At 65.1% G+C, this 17976-nt stretch overlaps 1 pseudogene; it reads right to left on the bottom strand.

Annotated features, from left to right (window-relative positions):
• The window catches only part of LOC144193093 (titin-like), a 41963-nt pseudogene extending 24419 nt beyond the window's left edge, over positions 1–17544 (bottom strand).
• Positions 17545–17976: the final 432 nt, after the last annotated feature.

Genomic DNA, 17976 nt, shown 5'->3' with positions numbered 1-17976 from the left:
CCTCGGACGGGAGCTTACCTGTGATCTTGGTGCCGGCCTTCACTTCCTGAGGTACGCCCACTCCATACTCATTCTCCCCCATTACTCTGAAGTAATAGACGGCCCCTTCCAGCAGGTCCTCTACTTTGCAGGCCGGGGCGTGGCAGTTGGTGGTCACGGAAACCCAGGCCTTCTTGCTGGCCTCGCGCTTCTCCACGTGGTAGGCCTTGACGGCGTCGCCGCCGTCGTTTTCGGGGGCTTCCCACGTGAGAGCGGCCGAGTCCCGAGTGACCGCCGAAACCTTGACGTTGAGCGGGGGGCCCGGGGAGTCCAGCACCTTGACGCTCAGCGGTAACGTGGCCTCTCCCAAGTCGGAGGCGATGGTCAGGCGGTACTCTCCGGAGTCGTTCCTGCCCGAGTTTTCGATGGTCAGCGAAGCGTCGGAGTCGCTGGCCTCCGCGGTTCCCCTGGCCTTCAGTTCGGTGCCCTCCTTGGACCATACGGCCGAGGGAACGGGTTGACCCTTGAAGGGAACCTTGAGGGTGAAGGCCAGGCCGCGCTTCACCACCAGGACCTTGCGCGTCTCCACTTCGACGTCGAACGTGGGCGGCGCCGTCCCCTCGGTGGCGGCGGCGGCGTCCGAGCGCCGGCTGCGCACGCTGCTTCCCATTTTGTTGATGGCTTTGACGCAGAATTCATATTGGGCGGCGTTTTTTAGGCCGGTGACTGTCATCTCCAAGCTCTTGGTGAGCGCCATGGCTTCCAGCCATCTCTGCGGCTCTTCCTCCTCCTCTTCCTCCTCTTCATATCCTTCCCCCTCTTTGGCCAGCTTGCCTACGTAGTCCCTGTATTCCACGGCGTATCCCAGGACGGGGGCGCCGCCACTGTCGGCGGGCGCTTTCCAAACGATGGACACGCTGTCCCGGGTAGAGTGAACAATCTTGGGCTTGGAGGGTGCGGCGGGACCCGTCAAGGGGGCCAGGGCTCGGAAGGAGGCGGACAGTTCGCTGGGCGGGCTCAGACCGGCGGCGTTCTCGGCGTAGACCCTGTAGTCGTACTCGCAACCCCGGCGCAGCTTGGTGACCGAGGCGTGGCAGTCGGCGATGAGATCCCGGTTGACGCGGATCCAGCGCATGGCCGTCTTCTCCCGGCGCTCCACCACGTAGCCGGCGACGGGGCTGCCGCCGTCGCTGGCCGGTCGGGCGCCACACCAGCCTCATGGAATCTCCGGCGACGTCGGTGACGTCGACGTCGAGCGGCGCGCCGGCCGGGGAGTACGGATCGGCCACCTTGACGGCGTGGCTCTCCAAGGTCTCGCCGATCCCGTGTTTGTTGACGGCCGAGACCCTGAAGACGTACTCGCTGCCCTTGAGCAGTCCCGTCACGGCGTGATAGGTTTTGGTCACGTCGTCCTTCATTAACGTCCAGGCCAGGCGGCTGGTCTCGTGCTTCTCCAGCACGTAGCGCGTGATGTCGGCGCCGCCGGCTTCTTGGGGCGGACCCCAGGACAGCGTGCATCCCTGGGCCGTCAGATCCGTCACCTGCAGCGGCCCGGCGGGGGGCCCCGGTTTGTCCAGGACCACGCAATGGATGGGCGTGCTGACCTTGCCGCCGATGTTCTGCAGCGTGAGGACGTAGCGGCCCGAATCTCCCCGGACGCAGTCCTTCATCGTCACCGAGGTGGCCGTGTCGGTGGAAAGGATCTGGATTCTGGCTCGGGGAAGCAGTTCGCCGCCGTCCTTGCACCAGGCCAGCACGGGGGCGGGGCGACCGGCCACGTCGGCCCGAATCTTCAGGGTCTCGCCGGCCTTGACCGACACGGTGTCCCGGTACTTGACGTCCATCACGATGCGGGGCAGCTCCACGTCGTCCTTGACGGCCACGGGTCCCGTGTGGTCGGAGGGCGGGCTCAGCAGGCCGGCCGCGTACTTGGCCACCACGCGGAAGTGGTACTGGGCGTTCTCCGTCAGGCCCGTCACCCGATAGTGCGTCTCGGGCACGTTGGTGAAGTTGCCCTCCGGGAGCTCCCTGCTCTCCACCACGTAACCGGACACCTTGGCGCCGCCGTCGTACTGGGGCTTGTCCCAAGACAGGGAGACGGAGCTTTTGCCCACGGAGGTGACCACGGGGGCGCCGGGGGGATCGCAGGGGTCCCGCGCCGCCACGGGCTCCGAGGCCTTGCTGACCTTGCCGATGCCGGCAATGTTTTGGGCGTAGACGCGGTACTCGTAGACGGCGCCCTCCTCCACCCCGTCCACCTTGTATTCCGAGTCCCGGATCATTCCCCTGTTCATCTTGGTCCAGAGGATGCTGGCGCGCTCCTTGCGCTCCAGGTGGTAGCCCAGGACGGGACTGCCGCTGTCGTAGACGGGTTCATTCCAGGTGACCAGCATGTGAGACTTGGTGGCCAGCTTCACGGCGGGCGTGGAAGGCGGTCCGGGTTGCTTGAAGTGGTAGCGAGCGGTAATGGCGGGGGAGTCCACGTGCGCGCTCTTGCCGTAGCGGTTGACCGCGTAGATGCGGAACTGGTACTCCGCGCCGTGCACCAGGCGCACGGCCTTGTAGGCCGTCCGGGCCACGTCGCCCGCCGCCATCTGCCAGTCTTGCGTGTTGGTATCTCGCTTCTGCACCACGTAGTTGCTCACGCAGCAGCCGCCGTCGTATTCCGGCGGAGACCAGGAGAGCGAGATGCTGTCGGAGGTCACGGCGTCCACCCTGACGCCGGTGGGCGGGCTGGGCTTGTCCAGGACGACCAGCTGCAGGTGGGAGGTGGCCGTTCCCGCGCCGTTGGCCACGGTGATCTGGTACTCGCCCACGTGCTCCCGGCCGTTCTTGGTCAGGACGATCTTGGAGGAGGAGGCCCCGTTCACCACCGCCAGCGAGGTGGTCTGCTTGACGGGGAGGCCGTCCCTCTTCCACGAGACGGCGGGCTTGGGTCTGCCACCGAAGGGAACCTCCACGGTCAAGTCGTCTCCGGCCTTCACGCTGTAAGCGGTGAAGGGCGGAGAGACGGAGGGCGGGATGGCCGCTTCCCTGACCAGGACGGGCAAGCCCAGCTCCCCGGGTTGACTCTTTCCCTTCTCGTTGATGGCCAGCACCGTGAAGAGGTAGCTCTGCTCGGCGGTGAGGTTGGGAACGGTGGCCTCCGTGGCCTTGACCGTGCAGGCCGTGCCCCACTTGTCGCCGCCCTTGGGCTTGAATTCCACGTTGTAGCAGATGACTTTACTGCCGCCGTCGTGGGCGCACTTGTCCCACGAGAGCGACACGCTGCTCTTGGTCACGTCGCTGAGGGCGACGTTGGCGGGCGGGAGGGGCACCTGGGACACCTTGACCTCCCTAACCCTAACCCTAACCCTAACCCTAACCCTAACCCTAACCCTAACCCTAACCCTAACCCTAACCCTAACCCTAACCCTAACCCTAACCCTAACCCTAACCCTAACCCTAACCCTAACCCTAACCCACGCCCCCCTCGGGCAGCTCTTGGATCTTGAAGCCGTTGGCCGTGCAGTTGCTGGCCACAGTGGTGTAGGCCTTGCGGACCGACTCCCGCTTCTCCACCACGTAGTTGGTGATTTTGGAGCCGCCGTCGGCCGCCGGGGCGTCCCAGGTCAGGGAATCCTTGGTCAACTCCTTCACGGCCAGGTTCTGGGGTGCGCCGGGCGTGTCCAAGACTCTCACGGCCACCACGGCGGACTTGGAGCCGCCAGCGTTCTCCAGGGACAGCGAGTACTTGCCGCTGTCCCAGCGGTTGACGTTGTCCACCACCAGCATGGTGTAGGAGCCGGTGGAGTCGATCAGGGCGCGCTGGGCGAGAGCGCCGTCCACTTTCTGCCACTTGACGGCGGGCTGGGGCCTGTCCCTGATGGCCACGAACAGGCGCAGGGTGCCTCCGGCGCGCACCGACACCACCTTCCGCAGGTCGGCGTCCAGCTCCATCTCCGGCGCCTCCAGCCTGTCCACGGCCACCACCGTGCCGTGGACGTGGGCGGCCTCGCCCACGCCCTCGGAGTTGAGGGCGCACACGCGGAACTGGTATTCTTCTCCCTCCGTGACGTCGGCCACGGTCAGCCGGGTGGCCTGGATGCCGCAGGGCGGCGTGCACACGCGCCACTCCTTTTGGGCCGGCGCGTCCACCGCCGGGGCCACTTCCACCTCCTCCTCCGGCGACTCCGGCGGGGGCACGTACTGGCGCATCTCCACCACGTAGCCCTTGACGTAGGCCCCGCCGTCAGAGTCGGGTTTGGACCAGGAGAGCGAGACGGACGACTTGGAGTAGTCCGTCACTTTGGGGTGGCGAGGGGGTCCGGGGGGCTGGGTGGCGTCGCAGGCTCTGTAGAAGAGCGACGGCTCGCTGGGCTCTCCCACCCCGGCCCGGTTCTCGGCCGCCACCCGGAACTCGTAAAAGTGACGGGCGCTCAGTCCCGTGGCCGTGAAGAGCGTTTGGGTCAGTTTTTGTCTGTTGCACTTGGTCCAGCGCACGCCGTCTCGGTCGCGTTTCTCCAGGTGGTAGCCCAGGATGTCGGCCCCGCCGGTCTGTTCCGGGACGGCCCACGAAAGCAGCATGGAATCCTTGGTGATCTGGCCGGCCTCCGGCGTGCCAGGGGGGGCCCGGGGGCTTGTACGGGCTGCGGGCCACGAAGGGCTCGCCCGCCAGGTAGTCGCCCGTGCCGTACTTGTTGACGGCTCTGACTCGCAGCAGGTACTCGTTGCCCACCAGCAGGTTGCTCAATCGGTGCTCAATCGTCTTGGTCTCCGCCGCCTGGCCCACGCCGTACTCGTTCTCGGCCATGACCCTGAAGTAGAAGGAGGCGCCTTCCGTCAGGTTCTCTACCTTGAAGGTGGTCTTTGCGCACTTGGCCGAGACGTTGGCGTAGGCCTTGCGGGTGGATTCCCGCTTGTCCACCACGTAGCTCTTGACTTTGGAACCCCCATCGTTGGGCGGCGCCTCCCAGACGAGGGTGACCGAGTCATTCCTCACGTCTTTCACCGCCAGGTTGAGCGGGGCCCCCGGCATGTCCAGGACTTTGACGGCCACCGCTTCGGTGGCCGAGCCGCTGCCGTTGCTGAGGGTGAGCATGTACTTCCCCGAATCGCACCGGTCGCAGGAGTCCACGGAGAGCTGGGTGAAGGTGGGGCCCTTTTCCACCACCGCCTTTTCGGTGGGGGTGCCCTGGTCCTTGGACCACTTCACCTCGGGGGCGGGCCTGCCCCTGAAGGGAATGTGTATCCTGAGCGAGCCGCCGGCCTTCACGGATATTCCCTTGCGCAGCTCGGAGTCCAGGTGGATCTGAGGCGCCTCCAGCCTCTCTTCCGCTCTGGCGGTTCCCGGGAGGACGGCCGGCTCGCCCACGCCGACCTTGTTGAGGGCGCACACTTGAATTCGATATTCCTGGCCCTCTTTCAACCGGGGGATCTGGTATTTGTTGAGACGCAGGCCGGTCGGGGGGGGGGGGGTGACCATGGTCCATTGCTCCGTCTCGGCCTTGCAGACCTCCACCAGGTAGCCCTGGACGGGGCTGCCCCCGTCCGACGGCGGCTTGCCCTAGGAGACGGTGATGGAGCTGGCCGTGGAGTCCACCACACTCACGTAGGCGGGGGAGCCCGGCCTCTACTTGGGATCGGCCGCGTTGTAGTAGGAGGTCGGCAGGGACGGCTCTCCCGAGCCCACCGCGTTCTCGGCGCTCACCCGGAACTCGTAGTCGTGGCCGGCGCTCAGGCCGGTGGCTCTGAAGGAGAGGTCCGTGACCTTCTGGCGGTTGCACCTGGTCCACTTGACGCCCGCCCTGTCCTTCTTCTCCACCACGTAGTTTGAGATCTGGCTGCCGTCGTCGGATTCCGGGGGGCTCCACCTGACGGTCATGCCGTCGCGAGTGATGTCGGCCACGTCCTCCACGTGAGGCGGACCGGGGAGTACGAAGGGAGTCTTGCAGAGCACGGGCTCGGACTCCAGGGGGCCGCCGGCGCCGTGCCGGTTGACTGCCGTCACGCGGAAAATGTATTCGTTGCCCTCCAGCAGGTTGGTGACCTTGTAGCAGGTGGCCGTGCAGGCGGGAGAAACCACCGTCCAGGCCAGACGGCTGGTCTCTCTCCTCTCGATGACGTAATGGGTGACGGGACAACTCCCGTCGGAGGAAGGCGGACGCCAAGCCAGCGAGCAGCGATCCTCGGCCACGTGAAGGGGTCCCGGCAAGGACCGGGCCGGTCCAAGACGGAGACTTGGAAGTGCGCGCTTTGGCTGCCGGCCTGGTTGGTCAACTGGAGCGTGTAGGTGCCGCTGTCCTCCCTGGCCGCGTCTTTGACCAGGATCAGGGCGCTTGATGTCCAGCCTGAGGGTATTTTCCAGCGGCACTTCGCCCCTGAACCAGCGCATGGCCGGCGGGGGCTTGCCACCCACGTCGGCGTCCAGCTTGAAGGTCTCGCCGGCGTTCAGGACCACGGCCTTGGCGAAGGCGGGGTCCACGGAGAATGTGGGCGCCTCGGTGCCGTCGCCGGCCGTGATCGGCCCGCTGTTGTACGACGGCTTGCTGACGGTGCCGGCGGCGTTCTTGGCCGCCACCCTGAAGTCGTACTGGGAGTTCTCGCTGAGGCCCGTGGCGGTGAATTGGATCTCCATCACGTTGGTGAAGTTGGCCCTCACCCAACGGCCCTCGGGCAGGTCGCACCTTTCCACCAGGTAGCCGGTGACGTTGCTGCCGCCGTCGTACTCGGGCTTGGTCCAGCGGATGACGATGGCGTCTTTGGTCACGTGGACGGCCCGGGGGATGCCGGGGGGGTCGCAGGGGTCCCTGGCCACGCGGCCCTCCGAGAGCTTGCTGCAGCGTCCCACGCCGACAATGTTTTCGGCGTAGACCCGGTATTCGTACTCCACGCCTTCCTCCAGAGGGTGGCTCTTGTAGTCCGTCTGGCGGATGAGCGTCTTGTTGATCCTTCCTCTCCAGGTGGTAGCCCAGGACGGGAGTGCCCCCGTCCGAGATGGGCTCGTGCCACTCCACCACCTGGTGGTCTCTGGAGAGCGAAGTGACGAAGGGCGTGCCCGGCGGCCCGGGTTCCCTGTAGGGGTACCGAGCCACCACGGCGGGCGAGTCCAGGCCGTGACTCTTGCCGTGGCGGTTCTGCGCCACGATCCTGAACTGGTACTCGGCTCCGGCCTTGGCACCTTGATGGTGGTCCTGGCGTAGTTGGCGTTGACGTTTTCCCAAGTGGTGCCGACGGTCTCTCTCTTCTGCACGATGTAGTTGGAAATCTGGCAACCGCCGTCGCGCTGGGGCGGAGCCCAGGACAGCGTCACGCTCTGCGTGGTGATCTCGTCGAACTTGACGGGGCCGGTGGGCGGGCCGGGTTTGTCCAGTACCACGATTTCCAGCGTGGCCTCCTTCTCGCCGGCCGGATTGGTGGCCCGGATGCCGTACATGCCTCCGTCGTCGCCCGCCGCCTCCTTGATGCTCAGACTGGTGTGGCTCTGCTCGTTGTGAATGTTGACTCTGGTGGTGAACTTGAGGGGCGCGCCATTCTTGGTCCACGCCACGGTGGGCTTGGGCCGCCCGAAGACGGGTACTCGGACCCGGAGGTCTTTGCCCACGTGGACGCTGTAGCTGCTGAAAGCCGGTCGCAAGTCGGGCTGGAACACCAAGTTCTTGGCGGCGATGTGGCCGGACAGGACCCGGGGCTGGCTCTTGCCCTTGTCGTTGATGGCCGTGACTCGGAAGAGGTACTCCTCTCCCGGGTTGAAATTGGAAACGGTGGCGGCCGTGCCCTTGTAGGTGTTGACGCCGGACCACTTCTCCTGACCCTTGAGCTGAACCTCCAACAGGTACTGGGCCACCCGGCTGCCGCCATCGTATTCGGGACGTTCCCAGGCCAGAGACACGCTAGTGTCGGTCTGGTCCGTCACGCTCAGGCTCCTGGGGGCCTGAGGCACCTCCGAGACCTTGAGCGGGTCCAGGGTGGCGGCGGGCGGGCCCACGCCGTGGGCGTTCTCTGCCAGGACGCGGAAGTAGTAACAGCAGCCCTCCTGCAGCGGCTCGATCTTGCAGCAGAGCGCGTGGCAATTGGTGTCCACGGCGGCGTAGGTTTTGCGCGTGCTCTCCCTCTTTTCCACAATGTAGTTCTTGACCTTGGAGCCGCCGTCCAAGAGAGGCGCGTCCCAGGCCAGCGTCACCGACTGGCTGGTGATTTCCTTCACGCTCAAGTTGACGGGTGCGCCGGGCGTATCCAGTACCCGCACCGCCACGCCGGCCGACTTGCTTCCGCTGGCGTTGACCGCCGTGACCGTGTATTTGCCGCTGTCCGTCCTGCTCGCGTGGTCGAAGGTCAACGCCGTGTAGCTGCCGGTCACTTTCACTTGAGCCCCGTCCTTCAGCGGCGCCTCGTCCTTGTCCCACCGGACGGCGGGGGCCGGTCTTCCCCGGACGGGGATGAAAAGTCGGAGCGTGAGTCTGGCCCGGACGCTCACGGTCTTCCGCAGTTCCGGATCGATGTCCAGGTCGGGTTGCTCCTCCCTCTCTTGGGCCACCACCACCCCGGTCACCTGGGCGGCCTCGCCGAGTCCGACCTTGTTGCTGGCGCACACTCTGAAGTGGTAAGCCCGATTCTCCGTCAGCTGGGCCACCTCAAAATTCGTCTTCTTGACACCGGTGGCCGGCGTGCACATGACCCAGTCCTCCTCGGGGGCCGACGCCTCGGTGGCTTCCGTCTGCGCCCCGCCGGTGGCGGCGCGGCGTTCCACCACGTATCCCTGGATCTCCGAGCCGCCGTCGCAGAGGGGCTTGCCCCACGACAGGAAGACGGAAGATTTGGTGGTGTCGGTCACTCTGGGTGTTCCTGTGTTCCTGATCTCTCGGCGCGGGGTGTCGGCCACTTCCTGCCGGTCCTTCAGCCAGGCGATGGAGGGCGGGGGCTTTCCGTGAACGTCGGCGTCGATCTTGAAGCTCTCCCCCGCCTTCACCACCAGGGTCTGAGTGTACTGGGGGTCCATGCTGACGCGGGGGGGCCGGATGTCATCTCTGGCGGTGATGGGGCCGCTGCTGTAGGAGGGGAGACTGGAGACCCCGGCGGCGTTTCTGGCGATGACTCGGAACTCGTAGCGGCCGTCCAGAAGCAGTCCCGTGGCGGCGTACTCCGTCTCCGTGACGTTGGTGAAGTTGGCTTTGGACCAGCGTCCTTCGGGAAGCTCCTTCTTTTCCACCGTGTAGCCGGTGATCTTGGCGCCGCCGTCGTACTCGGGCTTGGTCCAGGCGATGCGGACCGAATGGCCGGTGATCTCGGTGGCCTCGGGCGCGCCCGGGGGGGTCGCAGGGGTCTCTGGCCACCTGACCCTCGGAGACTTTGCTGACTTTGCCCACGCCCACTATGTTCTCGGCGTAGACTCTGAACTCGTATTCCATTCCCGCCTCCAGGCCGGAGATCTTCGAGCTTTGCTCCTTGATAAGCAATTTGTTGAGTTTGACCCAGAGGATGCTGGTTCTCTCCTTGCGCTCCAGATGGTAGCCCAAAACGGCGCTGCCTCCGTCGCTGACCGGTTCGTTCCAGGTCACCACCATGCTGTCTTTGGTGGAGGAGGCCACGCTGGGAGTTCCCGGGGGGCCCGGGACTTTGTACGGGTACTGGGCCACGAGGCACTCGGACTGGAGGGCCGGACCTTTGCCGTAGCGGTTTTCCGCCGTGATCCGGAACTGGTATTCGGCGGCGGCTTTCAGGCGACAGGCTTTCACTTTGCACCTGGCCAGGTTGGCGGACACCAGGGTCCAATTGGTGGTGGAGGTGTCTCTCTTCTCCGCGATGTAGTTGTTGATGGTGCAACCGCCGTCGTACTCCGGCGGTCCCCAGGAGATGGTCACGCTGTCCGAGGTGACCTCCTCCACCCGGATGGGACCCAGCGGCCGACCGGGCTTGTCCAGCACCACCACGGCGACCTGCGCGGTGGCCCGGCCCGCCGTGTTGACCAGGGCCACCCGGTACTCTCCGAAATCCTCCCCGCGGGCCTCCTTGATGGCGAGGGTCAGCAGGGTTTCCGAGGCGGCAAAGTTGACGCGGGTGGTCCTCTTGAGCGGTTGGCCGCCACGGTGCCAGGAGAGCACCAGAGGGTCAGGTCTTGGCCCGCCAACACGCTGAAGGTGTGGAAGGGCGTCTTGACGACCGGCGCCGTCACCAGCTCCTTCACGATGACGGGGACGCCGATCTGACGGGGGTCGCCGGTGCCTTGGTCGTTCCTGGCCGCCACGCGGAAAGTGTATTCCTGGCCGGTGGCCAGGGCGCCCACGGTGGCTTCCGTTTCCTTGACGACGACGGCCTGCGTCCACTTGTTGGCGCCCCTGGGTTGCAGCTCCACCACGTAGCAGCCCACCCGGCTGCCGCCGTCGTGCTGGGGCTTTTCCCAGGTGAGCGTGACGCTGTTCTCGGTGACGTCCTTCAGGCTTATCTTGCCGGGAGGTTGGGGTCTCTCCGACACTTTGACCGATTCGCCCGTCTCCACGGGCGGGCCCACGCCGTACTGGTTCTGGGCCAAGACCCGGAAATAGTAGTTGCAGCCTTCCAGGAGCGGCTCCACCGTAAAGGTGGTGCGGTGGCAGGTGGCGCTGACGGTGGCGTAAGCCTTCCGGGTGGATTCGCGCTTCTCCACGATGTAGTTCTTGATCTCGGAGCCGCCGTCGCTGGCCGGCGCTTCCCAGCTCAGCGTCACGGATCGACAGGTCACGCCGGCGATCTTCAGGTCCAGCGGAGCGCCGGGAGTGTCCAGTACCCTGACTTGCACCGAGACGGCTTTGGAGCCAGAGCTGTTCTCCAGCGTCAGGTTATACTTGCCGCTGTCCCAACGGTTGACGTTTCCCACCACCAGCGAGGTGTAGGAGGTGGTGGTGTCCACGGTGGCCCTCTCCACCGCCTGCTCGTCGTCTCCCTTGGTCCACTTGGCCCGCGGGGCCGGCCGTCCCCTGATGGGAACAAAGAGTCGCAGGGTGCAGCGGGCGCGGAGGGTGAGCGTGTTGCAGAGCTCGGCGTCCAAGTCAAGCTCCGGCGGGAGGAGTCGGTCCTCGGCCCTGGGCCGGCCGGGCACGCCGGCCGCCTGGCCCATCCCCTCGCCGTTGACGGCCGAGATGTTGATCTTGTACTCGGCGTCCTCCGTCAGATTGTTCAGGGTGAAGGAGGTGGCCAGTAGTCCCTCCTTGGGCGTGGCGATTCGCCAATCCTCCGCCTCCTCCTCCTCCTCTTTGCCGGCGGCGGGGACGCAGCACTCCACCACGTAACCGGTGATGTCGGAGCCGCCGTCGTAGGCGGGCTTGTTCCAGGCCACGGTGATGGACGAGCTGGTGGTGTCCAGAACTCTGGGGTTGCAGGGGGGCCCCGGTTTGTACAGGGCGTCGCTGGCCTTGTACAGAGGGCTGGAGGGGCTGGACGGGCCCACGCCGGCGGCGTTCTCCGCACTGATCCGGAATTCGTATTCGTGTCCGGCCACCAGGCCCGTGGCCTTGAACTGCAGGTCTTTCACCTTCCTCTTGTTGCACTTGACCCAGCGCAGGCCCTGCCGGTCTTTCCTCTCCACGTGATAGTTGTCGACGGGCGCCCCGCCGTCGTTCTCGGGCGCCTGCTAGCTCACCAGCATGGAATCCTCGGCGGTGGCGGCCACCAGCGGGTTCCGGGGCGCGTCGGGGACCCGGTACGGGTCGTCGGCCAGAACGGGCTCCGAGTCCAGGGGCTCGCCGCTGCCGTATTTGTTGAGCGCCCTCACTCTGAAGATGTACTCGTTTCCCTTGAGGAGCTTGCCCACTTTGAGCTGGGTGTCCCGCAGGTGGGAGGCCGCCTCGCTCCACAGCAGTCGGCCGGATTCCCGCTTCTCCACCGCGTAGCCTTCGATCTGGGAACCGCCGTCGTCGGCGAGCGGGGCCCACGTCAGCAGGCAGTCGTCGGCCGTGACCCGGCCGACGGCCAGGGGTCCCAGCGGCGGGCCGGGCCTGTCCAGTACTTTGACCCTGAAGACGTGCTTGCAGAAGCCGCCGGCGTTGGCTGCCGTCAAGAGGAATTCTCCTCCATCGGCCCGGACAGAGTCCTTGTTGGTCAGCGTGGAGGTCAGCTCGCCGTGCTTGACGTCCAGCTTGAAGGTGTTCTCCACTTCCTTTTGGTTCTTGGTCCAAGTCAGGCGGGGGGCGGGTCGCCCGGCTACGTCGGCGTTCAGCTTGAAGGACTCCCCGGCCTTGACCAGGAGCACGTCCTTGAAGACGGCGTCCACCATGATGCGCGGCTCCACCACGTCATCCTTGCAGGCCACGGGCTCCGAGGGCTCCGACGGGGCGCTCACGGCTCCTGCAGAGTTCCTCGCCGTCACGCGGAACTGGTAGAGGGCGTCGCGGGTCAATCCGCTGAAGGCGCTCTCCGTGACGTTGGTGAAGTTGGCCTTCGTCCAGCGACCGGCGGGCAGTTCTCGCCTCTCCACCGTGTAGCCGGTGATCTTGAATCCGCCGTCGTACTCGGGCTTGGTCCAGGCCACGGTGACGGCGTTGTCGGTGACCGAGGTGGGCACGGGCGCGCCCGGGGGGTCCACCGGGTCCAGGGCCATGATGGGCTCCGAGGCCTTGCTGGCCTTGCCGATGCCGGCCTTGCCGATGCCGGCCTTGCCGATGCCGGCCTTGCCGATGCCGGCCTTGCCGATGCCGGCCTTGTTCTCCGCCATGACGCGGAACTCGTAGGCGGCGCCGTCCTCCAGGCCGCTGGACTTGAGGAGGTTCCCTTTGACCAGACCCAGGCTGATTCTCTGCCACGTGATGCTGCTCCGCTCCTTCCTCTCCACGTGGTAGCCGGCCACTTGGTCCCCGCCGTCGGACACGGGCTAGTTCCAGCCGACGGTTATGGAGTCCTTGGTGAAGGCCACCACCCGGGGCGTGCCGGGCGGTCCCGGAACTTTGAAGGGGTAGGCGGCCACCACCGACTCGGAGGTTATGGCCGGGCCCACGCCGTAGCGGTTTTTGGCCCTGTCCCGGAACTGGTACTCCGAGCCCGTGGTCAGGCGGGTGGGCTTGAAGGTGGTGCGGATGGCGGCGGAGGTCAGCTCGCTCCAAGTCTGCGTGGCGGTGTCTCGGATCTCCAGCACGTAGTTGTTGATGGGGACGCCGCCGTCGTTTTCCGGCGCGTCCCAGGCGAAGACGCAGTAGGTGCGGGAGATTTCCGTGATGAACACGGGTCCCTTGGGCGGGCCCGGGACGTCGTGCACTCTGATCCACACGTTGTCGCTGACGGTACCCGCCAGGTTCTTGGCCGTCACGGCGTAGGTGCCGCTGTCGGCCCTGGTGCATTCCTTGACGCTGAGCACCACGGTGGTCGGGGTGCGCTCCACGTTGGTCCTCTGGGTCAGCTTCAGGGCGCCGCCGTCCTTCTGCCAGCTGACGGCCGGCCTGGGGCGTCCGGCCACGGGAATCTCCACCCTGATGTCCTCTCCGGCCCGAGCCACCACGGTGGCCTGGCAGAGGGCGCGCAGGTCCAGGTCGGGCGGGGAGGAGGAATCCCGGACGAGCACGGGCTTGCTCTGGCGGGGGGCGCTCCTGCCCGAGTAGTTGACGGCCATCACGCGGAAGGTGTATTCCTCCTTCTCGTTGAGGTTCTTGACGGTAAAGTCCATGCCTCTCAGGCTGCTGACGTGGGCCCACTGATCGGTGCCCCTCTTCTGGGCTTCCAGGACGTAGCCCGTCAGCCGGCTGCCTCCGTCGTGCTTGGGTTTGGTCCAGGCCAGGCTGACCGAGTTCTTGGTCACGTCCACGGGCACGATGCTCGCCGGGGAGCCCGGCGCCTGCGAGGCGCGGATGGGATCGGGGGTCTCGGCGCCTTCGCCCACGCCGTACTCGTTCTCGCCGTAGACGCGGAAGTAGTACTCGCAGCCCTCGCCCAGATCGCCCATCCTGACCCGGGTGGTGGGGCAGTGGGTCACCACGGTGGCGAAGGCCTTGCGTGTGGACTCCCTCTTCTCGATAATGTGATTGGTGACCTTGGTGCCGCCGTCCACCAGCGGCATCTCCCACTCCAGGACGATGGATTCCTTGTACACGCCCGCCGCTTTGAGGTTGAGCGGCGGCCCGGGCGAATCCAGCACTCGGACGTGAATATCGCCGCTCTTCTTCCCCGCCGAGTTCTCCAGGGTCAGCTGGTATCTGCCGGCGTCCGTCCGGACGCTCTCGGGAATCAGCAGCATGGTGTAGGACTCGGTGCTGTCGATGACGGCGCGGGGCACGGTGGCGCCCTCCTTGCTCCAGGCCACGGTGGGCGCGGGACGTCCCCCGATGGGCACAAAGAGGCGCACGGGGCATCCGGCCCTGACCACCAGGGTGCGCCTCAGCTCGGCGTCCAATTCCAGGTCCGGCTGGGCGGCGCGCTCCGCCACCTCCACCAGTTCCGCCGTTTGGGCCGCTGGGCCCGTACCCTTGGGGTTGACGGCCCTAATCCGGAAGTGGTATCTGCCGGCGTTTTCCAGTCCGGGCATCACGAACTCGGTGATTCTCAGGGGGGACAAGGGCGCCGTGTCCTTGATCCATTCCTCCGCGCCTTCTTTGCGGTGCTCGATCACGTAGCCGGTGACGTGGAGCCCGCCGTTGTCCAGTGGTTTTCCCCAATTGAGAGTGGCCGTGGTCTGGCCGGTGTCCGTCACCCTGGGGTTGACGGGCGGACCGGGAACATCTGCCGCCGGGAGGAGTGGAAGATTAGCGACGGCGCGGACATTTTTCCATTGGGCATTTTGCCCGGCCGGGCGGGCCTCGGTTACGACTCACAGGTGGCGACGACGGTGGTGACCGGTAGCGAGGGCTCGCCGGGCTCCCCGTAGCCGGCTTTGTTCCCGGCCGAGACGCGGAACTCGTACTGCAAGCCTTCGGTCAGGCCGGTCACGGCGTAGCTCAGCTCGGTCAGCGACTTCTTGGAGGCCCTGAGCCACCTGCTGCCCTTCTTCTCCTTCTTCTCCACGGCGTAGCCGAGGATGTCGCCGCCGCCGTCGTCGGCCGGCCTCCTCCACGTCAGCGTCACCGAGTGTCCGTCGACCTCTAGGATCTCGGGCTTGGACGGCGGGCCGGGAGGACCTGGGAAAAGGGGCGCCTCGGCTTTCAGTGACACGCCGGGGCCAGATACGTGCGGGCGGTAACCCAAGCGCCACTCACCAAACCTATCCACCATCTTGACGGGCCGCGAGTGAGCCGCCTCGCCGGCGCCGTACTGGTTGACGGCCGACACTCGGAAGATGTACTCGTTGTCCTGGATGAGTTTGGTGGCCACGTAGTGGCACTCCGGCACCTCCTCCTCCAGAATGGTCCAGAGGAGGCGGCCGGTTTCCCGCTTCTCCAGCTTGTAGTGCTTGATGGGCGAGCCGCCGTCCTCGGGGGACGGCGCCCAGCTGAGGGTGACCTTCTCGGAGGAGACGCTGGCGCAGTGGATGGGGCCGGGGGCGGCGGGGACGTCTAAAACTTTCACCTTGACCGTTTCCTCCTTGACGCCGAAGGGGTTGCTGGCCGTGATGACGTAATCCCCAGAGTCCTTCCTGGAGGCGTATTTGACGGAGAGAGTGGACGAGGTGGCCGTCTGCTCGATGTGGACCACTTCGGAGGGCTTCAAGTCCTTTCCTCCCTTGGACCAGCGCGAGGCCGGCGGCGGCTTGCCCAGAATGCCGGTGGCCGTGATCACCGCCGTTTCGCCGGCTCTGACCGTCACCCCGGCCTCCCTCACCTGAGCGTCGATGAGGATGGTGGGGGCGGCTTTGGACGGGAAGGGAAAAAGGGGGTCACGATTCGCCGTCCGGAGAGTGCCGGTCGGCCGGCCGGCCAGTCCGACTCACCGTATTCGTCCACGCAGACGATGGTATCCGTCTGCTCGGACGGCGGACTGAGGGCTCCGGCGGCGTTCTTGGCCCGAATTCGGAATTCGTATTTGCAGCCCTCTTGGAGTTGGGTGACGTTGTAGGCGGGCTCCACCACGTTGCCGCTGTTGCTCTTCACCCAGATCTTGGAAGGAAGGTCCCGCCTCTCCACGATGTAGCCCGTCAGCCTGTGGCCGCCGTCAAACTGCGGCTCCGCCCACTGGAGGGTCACCGCGCTTCTGGTGACGCTAACGGGTTGGGGTTTGCCCGGAGCGTCTGGACACACACACACGGCGACGCGTTTAGCCGGAAGGACAATAGCGGCAGTTTAGGCCGACTGGGCTCACTCACCGATGGGATCCAGGGCCACGGCGGGCTCGGTGGGCGGACTGGGTCTGCCGATGCCAGCCAAGTTGATGGCCGTGACCCTGAATTCGTACTCCAGGCCCTCGGTCAGCCCCGTGGCCTTGTGTTCCTTCATTCTCAGGGCGGTGGGACTGGAGCGCTTCCACAACATGCTGTTCCTCTCCTTGAACTCCACGTGATACCCTGTGCGACCAGTTGAAACGTGTCAGAGGGTCAGACGGGCGACGTGCGGCACGGCCGGGGGCCAAACCGCGGCGTGGCCCTCGGCAAATACTCGCGAGGTGATCTGTGGCATTACTCGTGTACAGTTAGCGTATTGTATGTTTAGCATTTTTCAGATGACTCGGTTAAAACAAACAACTGCCAAGCCTACCGAGGCAACCCACGCGGCGCAATGCGACAGTCCCGCCATTAAATGGCATTTAGGTGTCACGTTGTGGGTACCCACGCAGGACTAGATTTTCCACCTATCAACGCAAATAGCAACGGAGGGGCTGCCAAAGAAAGGAGCGCCACTAGGCCGCAAGCCGGCCCAAATTCTGCCGGTGGCACGCTACCTGTTATGGGTGAGCCGCCGGTCTTCCTGGGGTCGGACCAGGCCAGGTAGGCCGAGTCGTGACGCATGCTCACGACCTGCGGCGGAGGCGGGGCATCGGGCACGTCTGGAGGAAGAAAAAACACAGAGAGGCTCTCAGGGGCCGGCCCTCAAAGTCAAGTTCAGGGGAGCCGAGGGAAAGAAGAACTCACCGAAGGGATGTTTGGCCACCACGGGCTCCGACTTAAGACCCTCGCCCACGCCGTACTTGTTCTCGGCGCAGACGCGGAAGACGTATTCCGTGCCCTCGTGGAGAGCCGTCACCCTGAAGGCATTCTTGTCCACCGCCGAGGAGAAGGTCACCCACATGTTGGTGACCGAGTCGCGCTTTTCCAGGATGTAATTGGTGATCTCCGAGCCCCCGTCGTCTTTGGGGGCGGCCCACTTCAGCGTGGCCCCGTCGGCCGTCACGTCCTTGAACTTGACCGGTCCCACGGGGATGCCGGGCTTACCCACCACCCTGCAAACAAGACAGACCGTGGTCAGCGAATGGCCAGCGCAAGGCCAGCGCAAGGCCAGCGCACAGGCGTGGCGGCGAGGAGGAGTTTCCTCCGACCCGTTACCTGATAAAGACGGTGGACTCCTTGCTGCCGGCGCTATTCCTCAGGGCGACGGTGTACTTGGAGGCGTCGCTCCTCTGGCAATCCCTGATCAGAAGCGTGGTGTTGACCGCCGAGGATTCGGAGCAAACGCGGCCGCCGTCGCTCAAGTCTTCCTCCTCGCCCTTCTTCCAGGACACCTTGGGGGTGGGCTTCCCCGCAATGGGAATTTTCAGGCGCACCATTAACCATAACCCAAACCATAACCCAAACCATAACCCAAATCATAACCCAAACCATAACCCAAACCATAACCCAAACCATAACCCATACCATAACCCAAACCCTAACCCAAACCATAACCCTAACCCAAACCATAACCCGAACCCAAACCATAACCCTAACCCAAACCATAACCCTAACCCAAACCATAACCAGATTCCCAACCATAACCATAACCCCAACCAAAACCATATTCCCAACCATAGCCATAACTCCAACCATATCCCCAACCATAACCCTAACTGATAACCCCAACCATAACACCAACCATAACCCCAACCATAACCCAAACCCTAACCCCAACTCCTAACAATAACCCTAACCCTAACCCAAACCATAACCCCTAAGCCCTAACAATATCCCTAACCCAAACCATAACCCCTAACAATAACCCT

This window comes from Stigmatopora nigra, unplaced genomic scaffold, assembly GCF_051989575.1.
Source record: "Stigmatopora nigra isolate UIUO_SnigA unplaced genomic scaffold, RoL_Snig_1.1 HiC_scaffold_65, whole genome shotgun sequence".
Lineage (NCBI taxonomy): Eukaryota > Metazoa > Chordata > Actinopteri > Syngnathiformes > Syngnathidae > Stigmatopora > Stigmatopora nigra.
This window is presented reverse-complemented; position numbering and strand designations above follow the sequence as displayed.